We start from the raw sequence: 23,743 nt of genomic DNA on the forward strand, positions 1-23,743 counted from the left end.
TTCCAATATATTCTTGTTGTCGTTGACTACGTATCTAAGTGAGCCGAAGCCAAGGCTTTGCCCACGAATGATGCGAAGTTAGTCATTGATTTCCTTAAACAGTTATTTCGTCAATTTGGTTGCCCTAGAGCTTTGATTAGTGACCGAGGAACCCATTTTGCAAATCATCAATTAACCAAGGTCATGAAGAGGTATGGTGTTGTTCATCATTTTTCTACCTCATATCATCCACAGACCAGTGGTCAAGTGGAAAATACCAATAGGGCTTTGAAAAGAATTTTAGAGAAAACTGTTGGAGATAATCCCAAGGTTTGGTCAAAGAAGTTAGATGACGCCTTATGGGTGTTTAGGACGGCCTATAAGACGCCGATTGGCACCACGCCGTACCGGTTGCTCTATGGAAAAACTTGCCATCTTCCTATTGAAATAGAGCATAAGGCGTATTGGGCGTTGAGGAATTTGAACTTGGATATGATGAAAGCCGGTGAACTTAGAATGTTGCAACTTCATGAGCTTGATCAGCTTAGGTTGGGTGCATATGAGAATTCCAGGCTTTACAAGGAGAAGACCAAAGTTTGGCATGACAAAAGGATCCGTCGAAAGGAGTTTAAGGTTAGAGCGAAAGTTTTGTTGTTTTTGTCTAAGTTTAAAATTAAACAACCTACGCTAACTTCTAGGTGGGTTGGACCTTTTGTGATTAAGCATGTGTATCCGTCAGGCTATGTTGAGTTATTTAAGCGTAATGGTGACGAGTCGTTCATTGTAAATGGTCATAGACTTAAGTTGTATGTGGAAGAAGAGCAAGTTGAAGGGATAATCATGGAGATCTCCATTTTTGAATTAGACACTTGAAAGTTGGTCGAGTCTAGCTAATGACTCGTAAATAAATTAAACGCTTCTCGAGAGGCAACCAGTGTTATTTTATTGCATTTTTATTTTCTTTTTATTAGTTAGATTTGATATTGTTTTGTCAAGAAAATGCAGGTGCAAATTTGGTGTGAAGTAGATTCATGTAAGTTGTTTTAAGTTATCTTACTAAAATTTTTCTAAGTAAAAAGGGTGAGAATCGGACCAGTGATTCCCCACTGCGCCGTAATGGGGGTGTAACAGGGTGATTGCGCCGCAGTCCAAACTCCCTAACTCGCGGGTGAAAAACGCCCCACTGCGCCGCAGTGGGGGAGACCGAAGCCCACTGCGCCGGAGTGGGCATGTTGACTGGTCAACCAGGTTCGGGGGTCATAAGCTAGTCAAAAGAGGGGATTTTTTTTACATCAATCTTGCAATTTTCTTCCTCTTGCTCTCAAAAACCGAACGACCTCTTCCAAAAACCCCCTAAAGCTCCGAAAATCACCTCTAGTTTCACATCAATCTTGCAATTTTCTTCCTGTTTTCTCCTAGATTATCATCTAACTATCATCACCATGGGAAAAAGAAGTTTTCTTTATTACTTTCTTTGTATTTTCCTTAATAATTGATTTTTAATTTTTAGGGTTTAATTTCCGAATTAAGTTGTGGATTTTGTTGGTTATGTGGTATAGAAGCTAATGGGGTATTTAATTTCTCGTCTATAACACGTGTACAACTGAATTTGAGTTGAAATTGAAACTTGGGTTTTGAAAAATTAGGGCTTTTGATGAATAAGTGTTAGGGGGGATTAATATGTGATTAAGTAGTGATTATTGTTAGGTCCAGATTTACTGGACTCGCTCCAGACGTATCTACTGGAGCCCTCTGAAGATTTGTCCAGAAATTATGTGAAGACCAGTGAACAACTTACTTGTATAGAAATCTGGATTCCACCAGATTTGTTCACTGGACTTCACTCCAGTCAAGATCTTTCCACTGAAGAACATTCTCACTGAAGTCGAAGACTGAAGTCTAAAGAAAGAAGTCTGACAAATAGCGGAGCTCACTGGAAGACTTACCCATCTTACCAGAAAGAATATTAGATTTATTCTTTTTGCCTATAAATACCAAGTCACTTCCTCGTCCAAATAACATACTTTTGCAATTTGGTGCCTTTGCTCAAATACTCTCGATCTAAACAGTCATACTTCACAACTTTAAGTATTTCGATCAAAGAGTTTATTTAGCAAAGATTAGATCACTTGTAATTCATAGGTTGTTTAGATACTTACTTTGTAATATCTTGTTCCGCAACAACCTTGTATTTTATTTAACATCAATAAATAAAATACATTTGAAAATTACATTGTGTCTCACCATTTACTTATTTGCTTATCTTTATATTGCTTAAGTACGTATTACGTTATATATATATATATATATATTCTTGCATTTATATTAATCGTAATACTAGTCCAATCTAGTGCTTACTTGACATTTAATACTAGTCATCTCTAGTGATTACTTGACTTGTTATTCTACACTTGTGGGTTAAACCATCGAGTGAGGGACTTCACAATTGGTATCAGAGCAGAAGGCTAACATACTTGCCTAGATCTGCATTCTCTCGATGGCCAACGCAGAGAATACACAAGGAAACCCTTTAAATGCTGGACCTCCACCCATAAATGAATTTGAACAAACTAATGACCATGCTAACAATAATCCACCACCACCCCCTATTCCTGCTTCTCCACATGTGCATGTGCACTACTCGAATACTCCTGTTCCCAAATTCAGTGGGAATGGTGATGAATTTGGGACGTGGAAGGCTAGGATGCTACTACATGTTACTGGTATTGAGAGGAATATGCTTAAAATTTTAAATGAAGGACCTTATATTCCTAGAAGTCCTCTTAATCCACTTCTTGATCCAACTGGAGCAAGATCTGGGAGGGAAAAGAGAGAGGAACATTGGTCCGAAGAGGAAAGGAGACTTGTCAATATTGACACTACTTTAAAAGTCATGATCCTCGGGGCCGTTCCTGAAGCTCTAATTCCTACACTAGTCATCTTTGTATGGAGCCTTCAGATTCACTGAAGAGAATCAAGCCCAGAGAATTGAGGCAGAAAAAGATGCTATTAATCATGCTTCCAGTAGTTCCCCAGTGGTTAGTCATACTGAACCACCTTGTGCAGCATTAATGTCTTCCGAGAATGTATTTTCTATGAAGAAGATGATGTCTGAATTAATGGATTCTGGAGTCATGAATAATATCTCTCCAGATTATGATGAAACTGACAATGATGATATAATGGCTATGATGGCTAAAACGTTTAACCGTTTCAAAGCCAGAGCTAACAGACCCACTGGACACAATGCACCCAGTTCTTCCAATGATAAGACCAATTTGACATGCTTTAAGTGTGGCAGAAAAGGTCATTTCATGAAAGAGTGCAAGTCCAATCAGTTTATCTCACAATCTGGTCCATCACCTTCTTATAACAAGCCTGATGATAGCTATAGATTAAAATACAAAAAGCTTAAGGCTCAAATTGCTCTCATGTCTGCATAAAAAGATAATAATAAATGCATGGTGGCAAAAGAAGAATGGGTTCCCTCTGATGACTCATCAGTTGATGATGAAGAGGAAAGAGATTGTTGTTACATGGCTCTAGCTGATGAAGAGCATCTGGTGAAAGAAGATGTCACATCTGGAAGATGGGTGGATATTGTCATTAAAAAGGTAATAGATTATGACAAAGAAACTGATCCTGAGTTAAAATTGGACATTGCTGAAGCTTTAAACTCTGATTTAATGTTTGTGGAAACTGTTCGTTCAGAAATGTCAAATAATTTTGAAACAGATTTTTCTAAAATGACAAACTTACAATCTAAGTTAAAAGAATTGCAAGATATTGAACTAGCTTTCAAAGCACAAGTTTTGGTTACTGGACAACTGGTCCAAGAAAAGGAAGAACTGGAAAATCTTTTATCAAAAGAAAAACTTGTTATCCAGTCATGGCTTGAGACCAAGAAACCATATGATGCTGCACGTAACCAGTACCCCTCCCAAAAACGTGCATATCTAGGGGGTGATGTTAATGCTGCTGCATTAATACCTGTTGTTGACCGACTGCCTGAAGTGTTAAAACCTAGCACTATATATGATGAACCAACAACACCCAAAACTTGTATTATTCCTCCTGTTCAATTGTCTGAGGTTAAAACTGGAGCTCCACAGATGAATGCTCCAGTCAAAAAGGTTAAGCAGAATAAACCTTTGCCTCAATCATCTTCTAAAGAACCCCAGGTTCAAAAAAAGAAGAATGTTGTTCCTCCACCTAAGCCAAAAGTACAGTCAACTGGAAAGGCTATGGTGTCATCTGAAGAAAATATTTTGTTAAGGTTAGAGAGTCAGTTTCAACTACTGGCTCGACAAGTTCAAAGTTGTAATGCAAGAATTAACAATTTTGAGGGTACTTCATCTGGCCCTAAACAAAATACAAAACATCTTTCAAAGAAAGAAAAATCGAGCACACCTATTGATAAGCAAAAGAAAAAGGTTTCAAAACTGTCAGCTCCAATGGTGTTTACTGAGAAACCCACTATTTTTGAAAGTGAAATCAACCAGATACCTGCTGGGATCCATCCTAGTGGATCCAGAGAACCCATCAGTCGATGGGTTCGCAAACCTTTAAACTAATAATCTGGTGGATGTGCAGGGCGATCGAAAGAAATATATTTGGTATCTTGACAGCGCTGCTGGCAGGACAATGACCGGATGTAAGACCCTGCTAGAGGAATTCGAAGTTTCAGACGGACCCTCCATTACTTTTGGAAATGATGGTTCTGGAAAGACTGAGGGATATGGTGTTCTGAACAATGGTCAAGTCAAATTCAGACGAGTGGCTTATGTAAATGGGTTGAAGTATAATCTCATAAGTGTGAGCCAGTTGTGTGATGATGGCTACCAGGTGTTATTCAACATCTCTCAATGCATCGTATTTAATAAGGATTGGAAGGTAGTATTGATTGCTCCCAGAAAATGGAATGTGTACATAATGGATATGGAAAGCTCTCCTTCAGAGCAGTGTTTCTATACCAAGGCTGATGAAGACACAAACTGGCTATGGCATAAAAGGTTGTCCCATTTAAATTTCAAAAATATCAACAAGTTGTCCAGAAAACAACTTGCAGATGGGATACCTTCTGTCTCCTTCAAAAAGGAAAGGCCATGTCCAGGATGTGAGATGGGGAAGCAGAAACGCACCAGTTTCAAAACAAAACAGAATTTTAGCATATCTAAACCTCTTCACATGCTTCATATGGACCTCTTTGTTCCAGTGAATGTTCAGACTCGTGCTGGTAAGAAATATACCCTGGTAGTTGTTGATGAATACTCCAGATATTGTTGGGTAATATTTCTTAGATCAAAAAATGAAACTGCTGCTGAAATCATCGCTCTTATCAAGCAAATTGAACTCAAATACAAGCGAAAAGTGTGTCAGTTAAGAAGTGATAATGGAACAGAATTCCAGAATGCAACTCTGGAGAAATTCTGCACTGACACTGGCATCTCCCAGAATTTCTCATCAGCACATACACCAGAACAGAATGGAGTTGTAGAAAGAAAGAACAGAACGCTGATAGAAGCTGCCAGGAGTATGCTTGCTGAATCTTGTCTTCCTAAAATGTACTGGGCTGAAGCAGTTGCAACCGCTTGTCATACTCAAAATTGCTCAGTATACGTAAAAAGACACAAGAAGACATCTTATGAATATTGAGAAAAAGAAAACCAAATATTGGTTATTTTCACGTTTTTGGATGTCCAGTATATATCCTGAACGACTCCAGTCAGTTAGGCAAATTTGATGCCAAAGCTGATGAGGGATATTTCTTAGGATATTCAGCCATTCGCAAAGCCTTCAGAGTTTACAACAAGAGACTGGAAAAGGTCCAGGAGTCAATACATGTCACATTTGATGAGTCAAATGAAGCAATCAATAAAAGGCCAACCATTAATTCTCCCTCAGAAAGTCCAATTATCTTTGGTGAATCTGATCCTATCAACTACAATAAAGATTTATCTGAAGATGCTTCCAGTCATCCTGACTTGGAACCAGTGCAATTTGAAAAACCTTCCAGTAATACTTCATTCTATCCTTCAATAAGTTTCAAACTACCCTCTGAACTTGTTATTAGATCAGATGTTCGTACTACTCCTCCAGTATCAGATTTAATTGATCTTGAGCCAGTAATCCAAGAAATGCCTTTAAATGAAGAATTTCATGATGCAAATCGTGATCTTACAGATTCTGATGAAGATGCTAAAATTGTCTGGCAAGATCCTACTCCAGAGAATCAATTGAATTCTTGCACTGATACTGTTGTAAGAAACAATCCAGGTCAATACTCTAAGTGGACAAAAGCTCACCCAATCAACCAGATTATCGGTGACTCCAGTAGAGGGGTTCAGACCAGAAGTGCCTCTAGTGAACAATGTTTATATGTCAGCTTCTTGTCACCGATGGAACCGAAGAAGATTGACGAGGCAATGAATGACCCAAGCTGGGTGATAGCTATGCAAGAAGAGCTTCACCAGTTCGAACAAAATAAAGTTTGGAATATGGTTCCTCCTCCAGTTGGCAAGAAAGAACCAATTGGAACCAGATGGGTCTTCAGGAATAAAGTTGACGAAGATGGTCATGTGGTCAGAAATAAGGCCAGATTGGTGGCACAAGGATACGTCCAGACAGACCTTGACTTTGAAGAATCATTTGCACCAGTAGCAAGGTTAGAAGCCATCAGAATGTTTTTAGCCATTGCTGCTCATCATAAATTCAAGGTCTACCAAATGGACGTAAAAAGTGCATTTTTGAATGGAGAATTAGAAGAAGAAGTTTTTGTCAAGAAACCTCCAGGCTTCATTGATGAAAAGCATCCACATTGGGTATATCGTTTGCACAAGGCACTGTATGGCCTTAGACAAGCCCCACGAGCCTGGTATGATACTCTGACCAAACACTTATCAGAAAATGGTTTCAAAAGAGGTGCAATTGACAATACCTTATTTATTCTTCGTGAAAGAGGTAATCTTCTGTTGGTACAAGTTTATGTTGATGATATTATTTTTGGTTCTACTGATGAATCTTTGTGCAAGAAATTTTCAAAAATCATGTCTTCAAAATTTGAAATGAGTTTAATGGGTGAATTAACATTTTTTCTTGGACTCCAGATTAAACAAACCAGTGATGGTATTTTTATTAATCAAGAAAAATATGTTAGAGATATTTTAAGGAAATTCGATACGAATTCTTCACCCTCAAAATCAACTCCAATTTCTGCACCTTTAACAATAGATTTAGACCCTTATGGGAAGCCAGTGAACATCACTGTCTATAGAGGCATGATTGGTTCACTAATGTATTTAACTGCCAGTAGACCAGATATAATTTTTGCAACATGTCTTTGTGCCAGATATCAATCTAACCCAAAAGAATCTCATCTGGCGGCTGTAAAGCGCATTCTGAAGTACCTTAAAGGTACTCCCAGCTTGGGTCTTTGGTATCCCAAAGGCTCAGGCTTAGATCTAATGGGTTATTCAGATTCAGATCATGCAGGTTGTAAGATAGACAGGAAATCCACTACTGGTGGATGTCATTTCCTTGGTGGCAAACTGGTGAGCTGGACCAGTAAGAAGCAAACTTCAGTCTCTTTATCCACTGCTGAAGCAGAATATGTGTCTGCAGCCAGTTGTTGTGCTCAGATACTCTGGATGAAGCACCAGTTGCTTGATTATGGTATTAAGTATTCAAAGACTCCTATCTTTTGTGACAATACCAGTGCCATTGCTATCTCAAACAATCCAGTCATGCATTCCAAGACGAAACACATTGATGTCAGGTATCATTTTATTCGCGATCATGTAATGAAGAATGACGTTGAAATCCACTTTATTCCCACTGATAAACAACTTGCTGACATTTTTACAAAACCTTTGGATGAGAAAACTTTTCAACATCTTGTCAGTGAGTTGGGAATGTTGAACCCTTAATCTGGAACCTTGTTATGAACGCCTTTGTGACACTGGTAGGGTTCTTTGATTCCAGATTTATAAATCTATACCAGTAAAGCTATCGAACGCCTTTGTGATACTATCTTTGCACTAATAGATTTATGGATCACCATTCCAGGGGGAAAGACTCAGACCACATTTTTTATATATCTAAGTTTCAGGGGGAATTTATTTTCTCACTAGAAATATTTTTTCTAAAAAAAAATGTTTCTAGTACCTTGTAAATGTGTCCCTCTCATTAATACTGGATAAGTTGATGTGCATGTTTGAAGTAACTTTTGTTGCTTTGTAAATGTGTCCCTCTCATTTATTTATATTAATTGACGTGCGTGTTTGAGGATTACCAGAATGGTCAATCTGGGTACTTACTGGAGTGTCCCTCCAGTGTACCATTAATGCATGTTCTACTGGCCTAATCCACCAGTAAAACTGGAGTGTCCAGTCAACCTCCAGATGCATTAAAATGAGTCTGTGTGTGTCAAATCATTTCTTTTTAATATTTTAAGGATAGTGCATGCCAACCTTACAAATTTTTCATCTGGACAGTTACTGTTCAGCTTACGTAGCATGACACTTTCAATTTAAATGATGGTTTTTGTTACCTTAGGAAGACAAAAAGTGTTAGTGGGTATTTTTTTGTGGGCTGTCAACCGTCATACATTTATGTGTGATGGGAAACATTAAATGCGGATGTCAAAACCGATCAAAACTGTTTTGAACCTTTTCAAACTTACCGTTTTGAATTCCATTTTCTCTTTCCTCTATAAATACTCGCATTTACCTTCACTTTCAGATTCATCTCAAAAAATCATTTACTCCCAAATCTTCAAATTCCTTCATTTATTTCTTTCTTCATTTACTCTCCAATCATCATCATCTCTCTTATTAAATTTCTACTCACTTTCATTTTCATAATACCTAAAATGGCTCCTAAACCATCTCCTAAAAATCTCCTTGCTGCAAACTACAATCCTGTCGATAATGTCAAGAAGGCAGCACATATATTTCTTTCTGCTGATGCCATCCGCATAAATATGAATAACTGGATGGCAAAACTCTCAACAAATCACACCGCCACTTCTATCATTGGAAGGTTGAACACCTTCTTCTTAAGTAGCCCACTCTATGGTGCCCTAACTCTTAATCCGGGCAAAATGTACCATGAATACCTTTGTGAATTCTGGTATACTGCGGTGTACGTGGAAAGTGATGAATCCATCCACTACACCTTAAAGCAAGGCACCAAACACTTCACCAGTACTGTTGATTCCCTCATAGATGCTCTGAGGATGAATTATTTTGATGAGAATGAGATGCCCATAGAGATTCCATCTGGAATCAATACCAGAGAGGTGTGCAGGCTGATGGGGCACACAGAGATAGTGGACGAGAATGGTCAGCTGCTCAAGAAAGGCACTGTATACATGAGCAGGCTGACAGACTCATGGAGATATTTCTTCAATCATCTGGTTGAGTGTTTGGGTGGCAGTTCTGGAGGTCTGGATCAGATTAACTAGACACAGCTCCAGATTGCTTACTGCCTATGGAATGGATACAGGGTGGACTTTGCCCAGATCTTTTTTAATGATCTGGTGGACAGACTGAGGGTCAAGAGCAGGAAGGCCTTCATTCCATATATTCGCTTTCTGTCCATCATTTTCAGAAGGGCCCTGAAGAATGAGTACAATGTAAATACAACTCATTTTTCAATGTGTGAATACCTGAGGGACCTCAACCAGTTGACCTCATCTCCTACTGAGGTCGACATCCCATCGGTGATGCTTTATCAGTTCAGGATTCAAGAAGATGCAATTGCATCATCACCGGATGAGGAGGTTGCTGGTGAGCCTCATAATGAGGAGGAAATTGTTGATGAAATTAATGCTAAAAGGGTACAACCTATTTCCTAGATCGCCTCAGATCTTCAACAGCCGTCTGAGGAGAGACGGAGTTCCGGTATCAGTCCTTCCAGAATCTACTCATCAACATTCTGGAGAAATGGGTCAGGAGACTGCCCCAGTAACCACTTTCCCAGTACAAGTAGAAGGAAGTGGTGAACAAGAAAGAGGATCTGGATCACCTCTTGTAATTCCAGTGGCAACTGCTAAGAGTGGGGACATCATGGCTGCTGATGGGTCCCTAATTGTTGAAGAAGTTGAAGGGGAACAAACTAGGCAGGTTGAAGGAGAGAATCTGGAGCAGGTGGCTCAGATTGATCTGAATGTTGGGGTGGAGAATGTACAAGTAGAGGACCAGGCAGGTGGAACCGGCCCAGATTGGGATATGGTTGATTCTCCACTGTCTGAGAACAATGACTTCGATGTAAACATGAGTTTTCTGGGAGAAGAAGTAATTGATCGCACCATCCACTCTGTCTCCCAGTCAATTCTATCTGATATGCCTCCTCCACCCCCAGTAAATACACCAACACCCCTTCCAGAACAAACAACAACAACACTTGAATCACCCTCTGCTCCAGAAATTCAACATTCTGAACCACTGGCAGTCACCCATCCAACTGAAGGTATCACAAGGGTGTTGCCAGTATCCACTATCACCAGAACTACCAATCCTTCCAGTGGTCTCTCCTCTTCTTTTTCAACCGAGGTCCAAGGCCTTTTTGATAAGGTGGCGGACCTGGAGAGATCACTTCAGGCGTCTTCTCAAGTTATTTCTGACTTCAAATCTATCATTTCCAATAATCTTAAGTCAGAAATGAATGTTTTTGCTGGTAATGAGAAGATTGTCTTTGAGAAGCTGGATGAACTTGTAATGGCTACAAATAGAAATTCTGAATCAATACAAGTTGCAGTCCAGGGTATCAAGGAGGATGTGGTAAGCAGTGTCCAGACTGCCATTCAAACTGAAGTTGCTCAACCTCTGGCAAGTCTGGCTGGTGATGTTCAGAATCTAACCACCAGAATAAGCTCTCTGGAGAGCAGGCCAACTCTGGAGAAAAGCTCAGTGGTCAGCACCCTCAGTGATGAAGTTGTTAGGAAGTTCAGGGGAAACATGTTAAAAGAAATCACTGAGGAAGTGTCTGAAACTCTCCTTAGAAATCTCCGAGATGGGTTGTTGCCTGAAGTTATGAAGATGATTGACACCGAGTTGCCTCGCCACTTTCCTCAGGATCTTGAGATAATCAAAAAGGAAGTGATGCAGTTGAGGAAAACTGTAAACAACATAGCTCCAGTGTCTGGTCGTACATTTGACTCCTCTGACAGACATACACTGGACCAGGTGTGGAATCATCTTCAGTCTGGAGATGCTTCCAAGGGGGAAGGTTCTGGTTCTGGAACTGAGAAGGTTGATCTCAGGAAGAAGATAAAGGTTTGGAAGAAGGTGATTGGTGAAGATGTCACTAATACTGAAGCCAGTAGACAAGTTGAGGAAGAGGCTGCTGGTACTGATGCCAGTGAGCCAGTTTTTGAAGAGTTCCCAGATATCACTACAACAATGAAAAGTCTCAAAAGCAAGAAAGTGGTATCTGGGGAACCAACAAATGAGGTAGATGAGTATGTATTTGCTGATGAGGCCAAAGCAAAGAGACTGGAGCAAGAGTGCATCTTAATCGAAATCTTCAAGAAAAATTTAAAAGATGACTTGATTGCTCACCAGTTAGATATGGCCAGGCATGGGACTCTGGATTCTTACAAAGCTGGTAGGTTGGGCGTACAAATTGAAGTATACAAGAAGATGAAGGATGATCCCAGGCTGAAGAAATGTCTGGATGCCATGGATGATGTCTATATTCGATCCATGTATGCTCAGGATGAACAAGTTTATGATTCTGAAATTTATGGGGTAAGCATACTGGATCTTATTGCCCAGAGAAGAGAGGAACTGAAAAATCTCCAACAACAAGTAAAGAGTAATGCAACGGCTCTGGAGCATGAATATAGGAAGAAAGTTAAGGGTTTGCCCAAGGCACCAGTCAAGAAATCCAAAGCTGCCAAAGATGCAGATCTCAGTACCTTCATTCCCTTGAACACAACTGAAAGAATTAATAAAGAAAAATTTCAGCAAGTGGCTGAACAGAGAAAAGTGTCAAGGGAAGTGGATGAAATGGTGAAAAGGGCTCAGACAAAGGAAAAGTATGAACATTTGTCACAATTTAGAGCTGATATCCGACCAATAATGGGTGCTGAGATCCATCTGGCAGAAAATCATGATAACTTCTCTAAGTTCCATGTCGAACTTTACTGATGAAAGAAAGGACACCTCAATCAGGGCTTTTGGATGGTCAGAGTTAAAAGAGATTGGGCTTTCATTCAGGGGTAAAGATGTCTCCCAGGATGTGAAATACTTTATGAAGAGGATTGGCAAGGAATGGATGAGGAAGGAATTGATGGAGATGGAGCTGGGCTTAAGGACTTCTCTTACTTCGTCTTCATCTCCAGGTGTAAAGAGGAAGGCCACTGAAGAGCCATCTGGGCATGCTGAAAAGAAAAAGGTCTGACTCTAATATTGTACTTGTATTTATTTTCATGTTGATAAAATTGTAACTTTCCTCCAGTTGATGTCTGTAAATATAAGTTGCAATTCCTATTTTTTTTACAAGTACTTATCCAGATTAAGTCTAGAAATCAAAATGTAATACTGGGAACACTGATGATCTATAAAGTGGCTCTCCAGAAATTTAGATTAGACTTAGTCAAATTTCTCAAGGATTTTTCAAGCACAAACTTGTATAGATACAAGCTTGAAAATCCTTGCATAATTTCAAAACAAATAGGGGGAATTTGTTAGGTCCAGATTTACTGGATTTGCTCCAGACGTATCTACTGGAGCCCTCTAAAGATTTGTCCCGAAATTATGTGAAGACCAGTGAACAACTTACTTGTATAGAAATCTGGATTCCACCAGATTTGTTCACTGGACTTCATTCCAGTCAAGACCTTTCCACTGAAGAACATTCTCACTGAAGTCGAAGGCTGAAGTCTGAAGAAAGAAGTCTGGCAAATAGCGGAGCTCATTGGAAGACTTACCAGATCTCCTGACTGAGGTCCTTGTCAGTGTTCTAGACCTTACAAGTCTGAATACTGATTACGAGAAATTGACTTTATGCCTTTACATGCCTTTCACCGGACAATCCATTTGTCTTTTGTTAAAAGCCTTACACACATGTAAAGGTGGTTGGTTAATTAGAAGACAAGTCACTGTCATGTGACTTTATTCTTGTACTTTAATCAATGCTTTTAAGGAATTAATGTAATTTCCTTAAATGCATGTAACCATATTTGTACGGCAAAAAGAATATTATATTTATTCTTTTTGCCTATAAATACCAAGTCACTTCCTCGTCCAAATAACATACTTTTGCAATTTGGTGCCTTTGCTCAAATACTCTCGATCTAAATAGTCATACTTCACAACTTTAAGTATTTCGATCAAAGAGTTTATTTAGCAAAGATTAGATCACTTGTAATTCATAGGTTGTTTAGATACTTACTTTGTAATATCTTGTTCCACAACAACCTTGTATTTTATTTAACATCAATAAATAAAATACATTTGAAAATTACATTGTGTGTCACCATTTACTTATTTGCTTATCTTTATATTGCTTAAGTACGTATTACGTTATATATATATATATTCTTGCATTTATATTAATCGTAATACTAGTACAATCTAGTGCTTACTTGACATTTAATACTAGTCATCTCTAGTGATTACTTGACTTGTTATTCTACACTTGTGGGTTAAACCATCGAGTGAGGGACTTCACAATTATTGCTTGTTGTAGCTTATGGAAGGAGTAATTACCCCAAATTTTTGTTATATGTCGTGAAGAACACTAAATACACTTGCCCAGAAATTCAAATACTGCACCGCAGTGGTGGTTTGTCTTGGCTAATGGGCCGCAGTGGCAACCATGTGACCTGCACGTGTTTCTTACCCCACTGCGCCACAGTGAGGGATGCCAAGTCCCACTGCGCCGCAGTGGGAACTCACTGTCTAGATTTTTGGTTATTGATCAAAAATTTAGTTTTGCATCCTTACATCTCATAATTGTTTGCTTTAATGTTTGTGATTGCAGACTGCTAGCGGGGTTGACAAGAGGAAGCAAACTGAAGTTGGAACTAGCGGGACTGCCGATGTTCCTGCTAAGGCAGCAAGGAGAGAACCAGCGGTGCCAAATCTTAGTTTTTGGCCGAGAGAATTAAACGAGAAGCATGTTTGGTTAGAGTTTGACGGGGTTAGGCAACCCCACAAGAACAATTATTTGAACAAGCTTGCCTCGCTTTATAAGCAAGTTGTTTGCCCACCCCAGTTTCTTGATCAATCTGATGCTCGGTTTTTTGGGGTCCAAGGTGATATTGGGAGGTGGTTTAGTATAGAGGCTAGGGTTGGTGATAGGACGGTTACTTATGATATGTGGAAACAAAATTTTCTTAACAGGGAACCGGTTCTTCGTGAGTTATGCTTAGAGTTTTATTCTACGTTGAAATTGACTAAAGAATTGCATAAGGTTAAGGACATTTTTGAAGAAAGAGTTGTTATGTTTTTTCTGTGGGGGACAGCAGAGGAAGCTGTCTATTGCTGAGTTTGGGTATTATGCGGGAATTTATTCTAAGCAAGAGTTGGATGATCGGGATTTCAGGCAACTGTTGAGACGTGGTTTTTATGTGAAAGCTGATTTGGGTGATGGGGAGTCCATTTCACAATATTGGACTCGGATTTCTGGAGGCGAGGCTTGGCCTACTGGTGGGTCAGTTAGTATGTTGAAGATTAGGAGTGTTAAGTTGAGGTTGTTGCATAGGATAATTGTGACGTTCTTGGTGCATAGGTCAACACATTGGGGCAAGCCGTACCAACTTGATTAATGGTTGATTAAGTTGTTTTCTGAGGGGGCTCCTAGGAAGTTTGCGTTGGCCCCCATGGATGTGCTTGATAGGATGTGTAATCACTCCAACTCAGACTTGGTTTTGGGGCACTTCATCACCCGAATTTATAAGAGGATGGGTGTATTTGATTCTGAGGAGTTCCAGACCCATCTATCTCCACAGGTTAATCAGGAGGATTACCATGTTAAGGAGTTGATTAAGGCAAAGATTGTGAAGAAGGGGTCGGGGAGCCAGCTTGCCAGATTGATGGATGATACTGGTGTTATTGGAGTGCCAACTCCGGATGTGGAGGTAGCTGATGTCGAGATGGGAGATGCCCCAACAGAGGCACCTAGGATGCATGGTCGTATCATCCCTGTCCCAACAGAGGCACCTGGTGTTATTAGGAACCTAGCTAGCTCCGGATGTGGAGCTAGCTAGCTGGTGTTATTTGATCTCACACTTTTGGGACAGACTGTGCTAAACATATATGAAGATCAGCAGGGTAGTCGATGAGCATTTGATGATTATCAGCGTAGGATGGACCAGGACCTGACTTGGATTGCTTTGCAACAGGCCTACACAAACTACACATTGGATTACTATCAGCCGATGTTTGTTAGACCCGACCCGATTCCTGAGTTCAGCCCTTCACCTATTCATGTTCCCACCTATCGCCAGGGTGATCAGTCTTTCTTTCCTATGACTGCCCCGTGGAACATGTCACCACGACCCCATGACTTGGGAGGAGATCCACGTGGGCCAGTGCAGTTTGGCACTTTTCAGGGTGGACATGATGCAGGTGGTTCATCTTCTTTTGATGCTGGTTTTGTTGCAGTATCTCGTTGTGGGTTTACTGGAAGAGATGCTGGTGGTTCAGGAGGCTTTGCAGGTTGACCTACAGGTGGAGATTATGGGGGCTCAGGTTCAGGACAGGAGGAGGAGCGGAACTGGGTTACTGACCTTTTTGGTTCACCCAGTCTCCCATATCGTTACCATGGACATCTGCAATAGATGATGATGATTCCCATCCGTTCTTGTGAGATGGAATCATATGGTGATTTGTTCTGATTCATGATTTGAATGACTGTATTTTATTTATTTATGTTTGGTATCCACCCTACGGGGTGATGAAACATTGTTCTCATTTTTATTTCCTTTCTTTTGGTTGTTTATTTTCCTGCATAATAACTTTAGATACTTTGATATGCTTGAGAATTTGATTTTGTTTGTAGATGAAATTGAAACAGGATTTATCAATTTGATGGGTATTGTGCAACCCAAGTGTGGGGGGAAAACCAGTTGGATTCTCTTCTCATATTTATTCTGTGTCATCAAATTGTTGATTATGTAATGGTGTGCATATGCTAGCAGTAAGTTCAACGAACTATTTTTCCTTGCTATGTTTGATGCATGTAAGGTACCCTATTGTTGCGTGGATCGTAATAAGATGTGATTCGTTATGTCAAGAGTGCGGAATCCTCTTGAGATAACTAGATTGCTATTGCCTTTTGTCAATTAACAAGTAGTTAATTAACCTAAGGAGATGCACGAAGCTTGTGGTTCGTGTAGGAGGTCACACGAGCAACAAGTCAACCGAATTCAGGATTATATCAACTAATGAATATAATTGATTACCTAATTTCGTAGATTAGGTTTGTATTTATACTAGTATGGTTTTGGTTCGTGTGGGCTTCGGCCTTAATTGAAGGATTAGGCCCGAAACAATAAACCAATCGACCTGCCTTGTGCTGACGTCAGCACGAGGTTCGACCCTTTGGTTCTTTGTTTGACTTCGTTTGAGTTATACATAACATCCAACCATCGTTTAAGCATCCTACAACACTTATAAACCTTGGTTCCATGTTCTTCTACCTGCAAAACAATATATAACACACAAACACAATACAAAACATAAACAGATATAATATTGAAGTTCAACTGTAATCATTAAATACCAACACAAGTTCTTATTTAAATGATTACAAACATCGTTCCTAAAACATAAACGGTAATCAAATCTATGTTGCGATTGTCACGAATCTGCATCTACAGACTCCCCCTTGACAGTTGCAACTAGATTTCTTTAAAGTCTTTGAACTTCAAAGCTATCCATTAAACAAAAGCCTTGTGCTATTCGCATGAATTCTCTCTTGTAAGCAATGTGCGAGAATATTGCGATAGCGCCTTTCTTCAACTCTCCAAAATTCCACTGCTAAACAAGGTGTATCCAAAAGTCTTCTCTGATCACCTCTTGAAAAGTTGACAACCTGCATCGGATCATACATGCATAGCAATATTTGTTTCTTTGAATCATCAACAAACATTTATGCTTCGCCTGACTTGATATCTATCTGCCAAAATGTCATCGTCGTCAGCATATCTTGATCCCATCTGATAGCGTGAACCTTCTTAACACATTTAATCCTTCGCTGTTCAAAACGAAATGTGCCATCTTGATTCTTAATCTTCTTCAAAGGTGTTGGCTTAATCAACCTCTCTTCTGGCTTCAGACCTCTATCACTGAAATTTCTAATTCTTTCATCTCTGAATCTATTCCAGTAGAAATCTGCAAGTCCATTGCTCTGAAGATTAACGAACCATCGTCTTCCAAAATCTATCATATCAGAATCACTGAGAGAGTGGAAGTATCTTTGACTCATTGACATGTACTGGCATCCCTCATTTCTGTTGATAATAAACAATTTGATTATGTGATCATAGAACCAACTTTGTATCACTGAAAAGTACTTGGGTGCATCTTTGTCTGAGATAAATTCCCAAAACATTGACGGTTTCAAATTTCCACCCACATGAAAACCAGCACGAGTTACAACCACTGGAACCCTTTTATCAATTATAAACTCAGGGTCTTGCTGCACCGAAGGTATATTGAATCTTCTAAGATCAATCTATCGTGTAGCATCAATTACCCTTTTATTTCAAACAGACATGTGTATACCAAAAATTGATTTTTGGATATATTGAGAACTAATCATTTCCTGTTGTTTACAAACATATAAATAGATATGCAAAATTCAAACAAGCCTAAAAACATAAGTGGATCGAAAGATATTACAAAAGGAAAGCCCAAAACAACCCGAAAAACACAGAAAAACGCCTATAACTCAAGGAAAATGGCATTTCTAGGCTCGAAGACTAACCCAAACCGCCTTTGGCAGTTTGCAGCTTGATGCTCCTCGTTCCAACGGTCGTTTTGGCTAGTCGCCCGTCGAAAACGGAGCCTGGTAGCTCAAGTTATGGCCGTTTAAGTGAAGGCCTCCTTATACCCCCATCCAAGGACCGTCCAAATACACTAGTGCTTGTGCTTGTACACTTGGGCCTACATTAAAAGTTGTTTCGTAGCACCGATCACATGGGTGCGGGAGAGGCGCTCGCGGAAGTCGGTGGCGACATCCAGGTAAAAGGGGAAGGAGGGAACCTCATGCGGTAAATAATAAAAGAATAAAAGGGAGGATGTATTTCGGTTGCGATCATACCAGCGCTAATGCACCGGATCCCATCAGAACTCCGCAGTTAACCGCGCTTGGGCGAGAGTAGTACTAGAATGGGTGACCCTCTGGGAAGTCCTCGTGTTGCAACCCTTTTTTCTGTTTTTGTAGTTCGTCTTTTAGACATGGGTTGCTCTTCGGTTCAACCATACTTTTCTTCCACCGATGTTACTATGATACACGTAACTAAAACTAAATAAACTGCTCGGTGGTGTAAAAGAACGGGCGTTTTCGTGTCTACTTTTGTTTACTATCATCGCTAGGGGCTCCCAGCGTCGCAGCTTGATGCTCCTCGTTCCAACGGTCGTTTTGGCTGGTCGCCCGTCGAAAACGGAGCCTGGTAAAAGGGGAAGGAGGGAACCTCATGCGGTAAATAATAAAAGAATAAAAGGGAGGATGTATTTCGGTTGCGATCATACCAGCGCTAATGCACCGGATCCCATCAGAACTCCGCAGTTAACCGCGCTTGGGCGAGAGTAGTACTAGAATGGGTGACCCTCTGGGAAGTCCTCGTGTTGCAACCCTTTTATCTGTTTTTGTAGTTCGTCTTTTAGACATGGGTTGCTCTTCGGTTCAACATATTTTCTTCCACCGATGTTACTATGATACACGTAACTAAAACTAAATAAACTGCTCGGTGGTGTAAAAGAACGGGCGTTTTCGTGTCTACTTTTGTTTACTATCATCGCTAGGGGCTCCCAGCGTCGCAGCTTGATGCTCCTCGTTCCAACGGTCGTTTTGGCTGGTCGCCCGTCGAAAACGGAGCCTGGTAGCTCAAGTTATGGCCGTTTAAGTGAAGGCCTCCTTATACCCCCATCCAAGGACCGTCCAAATACACTAGTGCTTGTGCTTGTACACTTGGGCCTACATTAAAAGTTGTTTCGTAGCACCGATCACATGGGTGCGGGAGAGGCGCTCGCGGAAGTCGGTGGCGACATCCTGGTAAAAGGGGAAGGAGGGAACCTCATGCGGTAAATAATAAAAGAATAAAAGGGAGGATGTATTTCGGTTGCGATCATACCAGCGCTAATGCACCGGATCCCATCAGAACTCCGCAGTTAACCGCGCTTGGGCGAGAGTAGTACTAGAATGGGTGACCCTCTGGGAAGTCCTCGTGTTGCAACCCTTTTATTGTTTTGTAGTTCGTCTTTTAGACATGGGTTGCTCTTCGGTTCAACCATACTTTCTTCCACCGATGTTACTATGATACACGTAACTAAAACTAAATAAACTGCTCGGTGGTGTAAAAGAACGGGCGTTTTGTGTCTACTTTTGTTTACTATCATCGCTAGGGGCTCCCAGCGTCGCAGCTTGATGCTCCTCGTTCCAACGGTCGTTTGGCTGGTCGCCCGTCGAAAACGGAGCCTGGTAGCTCAAGTTATGGCCGTTTAAGTGAAGGCCTCCTTATACCCCCATCCAAGGACCGTCCAAATACACTAGTGCTTGTGCTTGTACACTTGGGCCTACATTAAAGTGTTTCGTAGCACCGATCACATGGGTGCGGGAGAGGCGCTCGCGGAAGTCGGTGGCGACATCCAGGTAAAAGGGGAAGGAGGGAACCTCATGCGGTAAATAATAAAAGAATAAAAGGGAGGATGTATTTCGGTTGCGATCATACCAGCGCTAATGCACCGGATCCCATCAGAACTCCGCAGTTAACCGCGCTTGGGCGAGAGTAGTACTAGAATGGGTGACCCTCTGGGAAGTCCTCGTGTTGCAACCCTTTTTTCTGTTTTTGTAGTTCGTCTTTTAGACATGGGTTGCTCTTCGGTTCAACCATACTTTTCTTCCACCGATGTTACTATGATACACGTAACTAAAACTAAATAAACTGCTCGGTGGTGTAAAAGAACGGGCGTTTTCGTGTCTACTTTTGTTTACTATCATCGCTAGGGGCTCCCAGCGTCGCAGCTTGATGCTCCTCGTTCCAACGGTCGTTTTGGCTGGTCGCCCGTCGAAAACGGAGCCTGGTAAAAGGGGAAGGAGGGAACCTCATGCGGTAAATAATAAAAGAATAAAAGGGAGGATGTATTTCGGTTGCGATCATACCAGCGCTAATGCACCGGATCCCATCAGAACTCCGCAGTTAACCGCGCTTGGGCGAGAGTAGTACTAGAATGGGTGACCCTCTGGGAAGTCCTCGTGTTGCAACCCTTTTATCTGTTTTTGTAGTTCGTCTTTTAGACATGGGTTGCTCTTCGGTTCAACCATACTTTTCTTCCACCGATGTTACTATGATACACGTAACTAAAACTAAATAAACTGCTCGGTGGTGTAAAAGAACGGGCGTTTTCGTGTCTACTTTGTTTACTATCATCGCTAGGGGCTCCCAGCGTCGCAGCTTGATGCTCCTCGTTCCAACGGTCGTTTTGGCTGGTCGCCGTCGAAAACGGAGCCTGGTAGCTCAAGTTATGGCCGTTTAAGTGAGGCCTCCTTATACCCCCATCCAAGGACCGTCCAAATACACTAGTGCTTGTGCTTGTACACTTGGGCCTACATAAAAGTTGTTCGTAGCACGATCACATGGGTGCGGGAGAGGCGCTCGCGGAAGTCGGTGGCGACATCCTGGTAAAAGGGGAAGGAGGGAACCTCATGCGGTAAATAATAAAAGAATAAAAGGGAGGATGTATTTCGGTTGCGATCATACCAGCGCTAATGCACGGATCCCATCAGAACTCCGCAGTTAACCGCGCTTGGGCGAGAGTAGTACTAGAATGGGTGACCCTCTGGGAAGTCCTCGTGTTGCAACCCTTTTATCTGTTTTTGTAGTTCGTCTTTTAGACATGGGTTGCTCTTCGGTTCAACCATACTTTTCTTCCACCGATGTTACTATGATACACGTAACTAAACTAAATAAACTGCTCGGTGGTGTAAAAAAACGGGCGTTTTCGTGTCTACTTTTGTTTACTATCATCGCTAGGGGCTCCCAGCGTCGCAGCTTGATGCTCCTCGTTCCAACGGTCGTTTTGGCTGGTCGCCCGTCGAAAACGGAGCCTGGTAGCTCAAGTTATGGCGTTTAAGTGAAGGCCTCCTTATACCCCCATCCAAGGACCGTCCAAATACACTAGTGCTTGTGCTTGTACACTTGGGCCTACATTAAAAGTTGTTTCGTAGCCCGATCACATGGGTGCGGGAGAGGCGCTCGCGGAAGTCGGTGGCGACATCCAGGTAAAAGGGGAAGGGGGAACCTCATGCGGTAAATAAAAAGAATAAAAGGGAGGATGTATTTCGGTTGCGATCATACCAGCGCTAATGCACCGGATCCCATCAGAACTCCGCAGTTAACCGCGCTGGGCGAGAGTAGTACTAGAATGGGTGACCCTCTGGGAAGTCCTCGTGTTGCAACCCTTTTTTCTGTTTTTGTAGTTCGTCTTTAGACATGGGTTGCTCTTCGGTTCAACCATACTTTTCTTCCACCGATGTTACTATGATACACGTAACTAAACTAAATAAACTGCTCGGTGGTGTAAAAGAACTGGCGTTTTCGTGTCTACTTTTGTTTACTATCATCGCTAGGGGCTCCCAGCGTCGCAGCTTGATGCTCCTCGTTCCAACGGTCGTTTTGGCTGGTCGCCCGTCGAAAACGGAGCCTGGTAAAAGGGAAGGAGGGAACCTCATGCGGTAAATAAATAAAAGAATAAAAGGGAGGATGTATTTCGGTTGCGATCATACCAGCGCTAATGCACCGGATCCCATCAGAACTCCGCAGTTAACCGCGCTTGGGCGAGAGTAGTACTAGAATGGGTGACCCTCTGGGAAGTCCTCGTGTTGCAACCCTTTTATCTGTTTTTGTAGTTCGTCTTTTAGACATGGGTTGCTCTTCGGTTCAACCATACTTTTCTTCCACCGATGTTACTATGATACACGTAACTAAAACTAAATAAACTGCTCGGTGGTGTAAAAGAACGGGCGTTTTCGTGTCTACTTTTGTTTACTATCATCGCTAGGGGCTCCCAGCGTCGCAGCTTGATGCTCCTCGTTCCAACGGTCGTTTTGGCTGGTCGCCCGTCGAAAACGGAGCCTGGTAAAAGGGGAAGGAGGGAACCTCATGCGGTAAATAATAAAAGAATAAAAGGGAGGATGTATTTCGGTTGCGATCATACCAGCGCTAATGCACCGGATCCCATCAGAAATCCGCAGTTAACCGCGCTTGGGCGAGAGTAGTACTAGAATGGGTGACCCTCTGGGAAGTCCTCGTGTTGCAACCCTTTTTTCTGTTTTTGTAGTTCGTCTTTAGACATGGGTTGCTCTTCGGTTCAACCATACTTTTCTTCCACCGATGTTACTATGATACACGTAACTAAAAATAAATAAATGCTCGGTGGTGTAAAGAACGGGCGTTTCGTGTCTCTTTTGTTTACTATCATCGCTAGGGGCTCCCGCGTCGCAGCTTGATGCTCCTCGTTCCAACGGTCGTTTTGTGGTCGCCCGTCGAAAACGGAGCCTGGTAAAAGGGGAAGGAGGGAACCTCATGCGGTAAATAATAAAGAATAAAAGGGAGGATGTATTTCGGTTGCGATCTACCCAGCGCTAATGCAACGGATCCCATCAGAAATCCGCAGTTAACCGCGCTTGGCGAGTAGTACTAGAATGGGTGACCCTCTGGGAAGTCCTCGTGTTGCAACCCTTTTATCTGTTTTTGTAGTTCGTTTTAGACATGGGTGCTCTTCGGTTCAACCATACTTTTCTTCCACCGATGTTACTATGATACACGTAACTAAAACTAAATAAACTGCTCGGTGGTGTAAAGAACGGCGTTTTCGTGTCTACTTTTGTTACTATCATCGTAGGGGCTCCAGCGTCGCAGCTTGATGCTCCTCGTTCCAACGGTCGTTTTGGCTGGTCGCCCGTCGAAAACGGAGCCTGGTAGCTCAAAGTTATGGCCGTTTAAGTGAAGGCCTCCTTATCCCACCCCCCAACCCCCATCCAAGGGGAAAGTCCAATACAATAGTGCCTTGTGCTTGTACTTGGGCCTACATTCAAAGTTGTTTCGTAGCACCGATCACATGGGTGCGGGGAGAGGCGCTCGCGGAAGTCGGTGGCGACATCCTGGTAAAAGGGGAAGGAGGGAACCTCATGCGGAAATAATAAAAGAATAAAAGGGAGGATGTATTTCGGTGCGATCATACCAGCGCTAATGCACCGGATCCATCAGAACTCCGCAGTTAACCGCGCTTGGGCGAGAGTAGTACTAGAAATGGGTGACCCTCTGGGAAGTCTCGTGTTGCAACCTTTATCGTTTTTGTAGTTCGTCTTTTAGACATGGGTGCTCTTCGGTTCAACCATATTTTCTTCCACCGATGTTACTATGATACACGTAACTAAAACTAAATAAACTGCTCGGTGGTGTAAAAGAACGGGCGTTTTCGTGTCTACTTTTGTTTACTATCATCGCTAGGGGCCCCAGCGTCGCAGCTTGATGCTCCTCGTTCCAACGGTCGTTTTTGGCTGGTCGCCCGTCGAAAACGGAGCCTGG

General features: G+C 41.7%; 9 non-coding genes and 2 pseudogenes across 9 annotated transcripts; all 11 read left to right on the forward strand.

The window, feature by feature from the left end:
• Positions 1–18,241: 18,241 nt before the first annotated feature.
• On the forward strand, positions 18,242–18,360 carry LOC122584044. The gene has a single exon (XR_006321400.1). It is a non-coding gene; the product is annotated as a 5S ribosomal RNA (ribosomal RNA).
• A 312-nt stretch (positions 18,361–18,672) lies between these two features.
• Positions 18,673–18,791, forward strand: LOC122584101. Its single transcript, XR_006321451.1, has one exon. It is a non-coding gene; the product is annotated as a 5S ribosomal RNA (ribosomal RNA).
• A 483-nt stretch (positions 18,792–19,274) lies between these two features.
• On the forward strand, positions 19,275–19,393 carry LOC122584113. The gene has a single exon (XR_006321462.1). It is a non-coding gene; the product is annotated as a 5S ribosomal RNA (ribosomal RNA).
• A 478-nt stretch (positions 19,394–19,871) lies between these two features.
• Positions 19,872–19,990, forward strand: LOC122584125. The gene has a single exon (XR_006321473.1). It is a non-coding gene; the product is annotated as a 5S ribosomal RNA (ribosomal RNA).
• A 312-nt stretch (positions 19,991–20,302) lies between these two features.
• Positions 20,303–20,421, forward strand: LOC122584136. The gene has a single exon (XR_006321479.1). It is a non-coding gene; the product is annotated as a 5S ribosomal RNA (ribosomal RNA).
• Positions 20,422–20,900: 479 nt separating this feature from the next.
• On the forward strand, positions 20,901–21,018 carry LOC122584128. The gene has a single exon (XR_006321476.1). It is a non-coding gene; the product is annotated as a 5S ribosomal RNA (ribosomal RNA).
• A 479-nt stretch (positions 21,019–21,497) lies between these two features.
• On the forward strand, positions 21,498–21,615 carry LOC122584129. The gene has a single exon (XR_006321477.1). It is a non-coding gene; the product is annotated as a 5S ribosomal RNA (ribosomal RNA).
• Positions 21,616–21,925: 310 nt separating this feature from the next.
• LOC122584052 lies at positions 21,926–22,044 on the forward strand. The gene has a single exon (XR_006321404.1). It is a non-coding gene; the product is annotated as a 5S ribosomal RNA (ribosomal RNA).
• A 312-nt stretch (positions 22,045–22,356) lies between these two features.
• On the forward strand, positions 22,357–22,475 carry LOC122584126. Its single transcript, XR_006321474.1, has one exon. It is a non-coding gene; the product is annotated as a 5S ribosomal RNA (ribosomal RNA).
• Positions 22,476–22,778: 303 nt separating this feature from the next.
• Positions 22,779–22,894, forward strand: LOC122584137 (annotated as a pseudogene).
• Positions 22,895–23,382: 488 nt separating this feature from the next.
• Positions 23,383–23,500, forward strand: LOC122584132 (annotated as a pseudogene).
• Positions 23,501–23,743: the final 243 nt, after the last annotated feature.

Source organism: Erigeron canadensis, chromosome 9 (assembly GCF_010389155.1).
Source record: "Erigeron canadensis isolate Cc75 chromosome 9, C_canadensis_v1, whole genome shotgun sequence".
Taxonomy (NCBI): Eukaryota; Viridiplantae; Streptophyta; class Magnoliopsida; order Asterales; family Asteraceae; genus Erigeron; species Erigeron canadensis.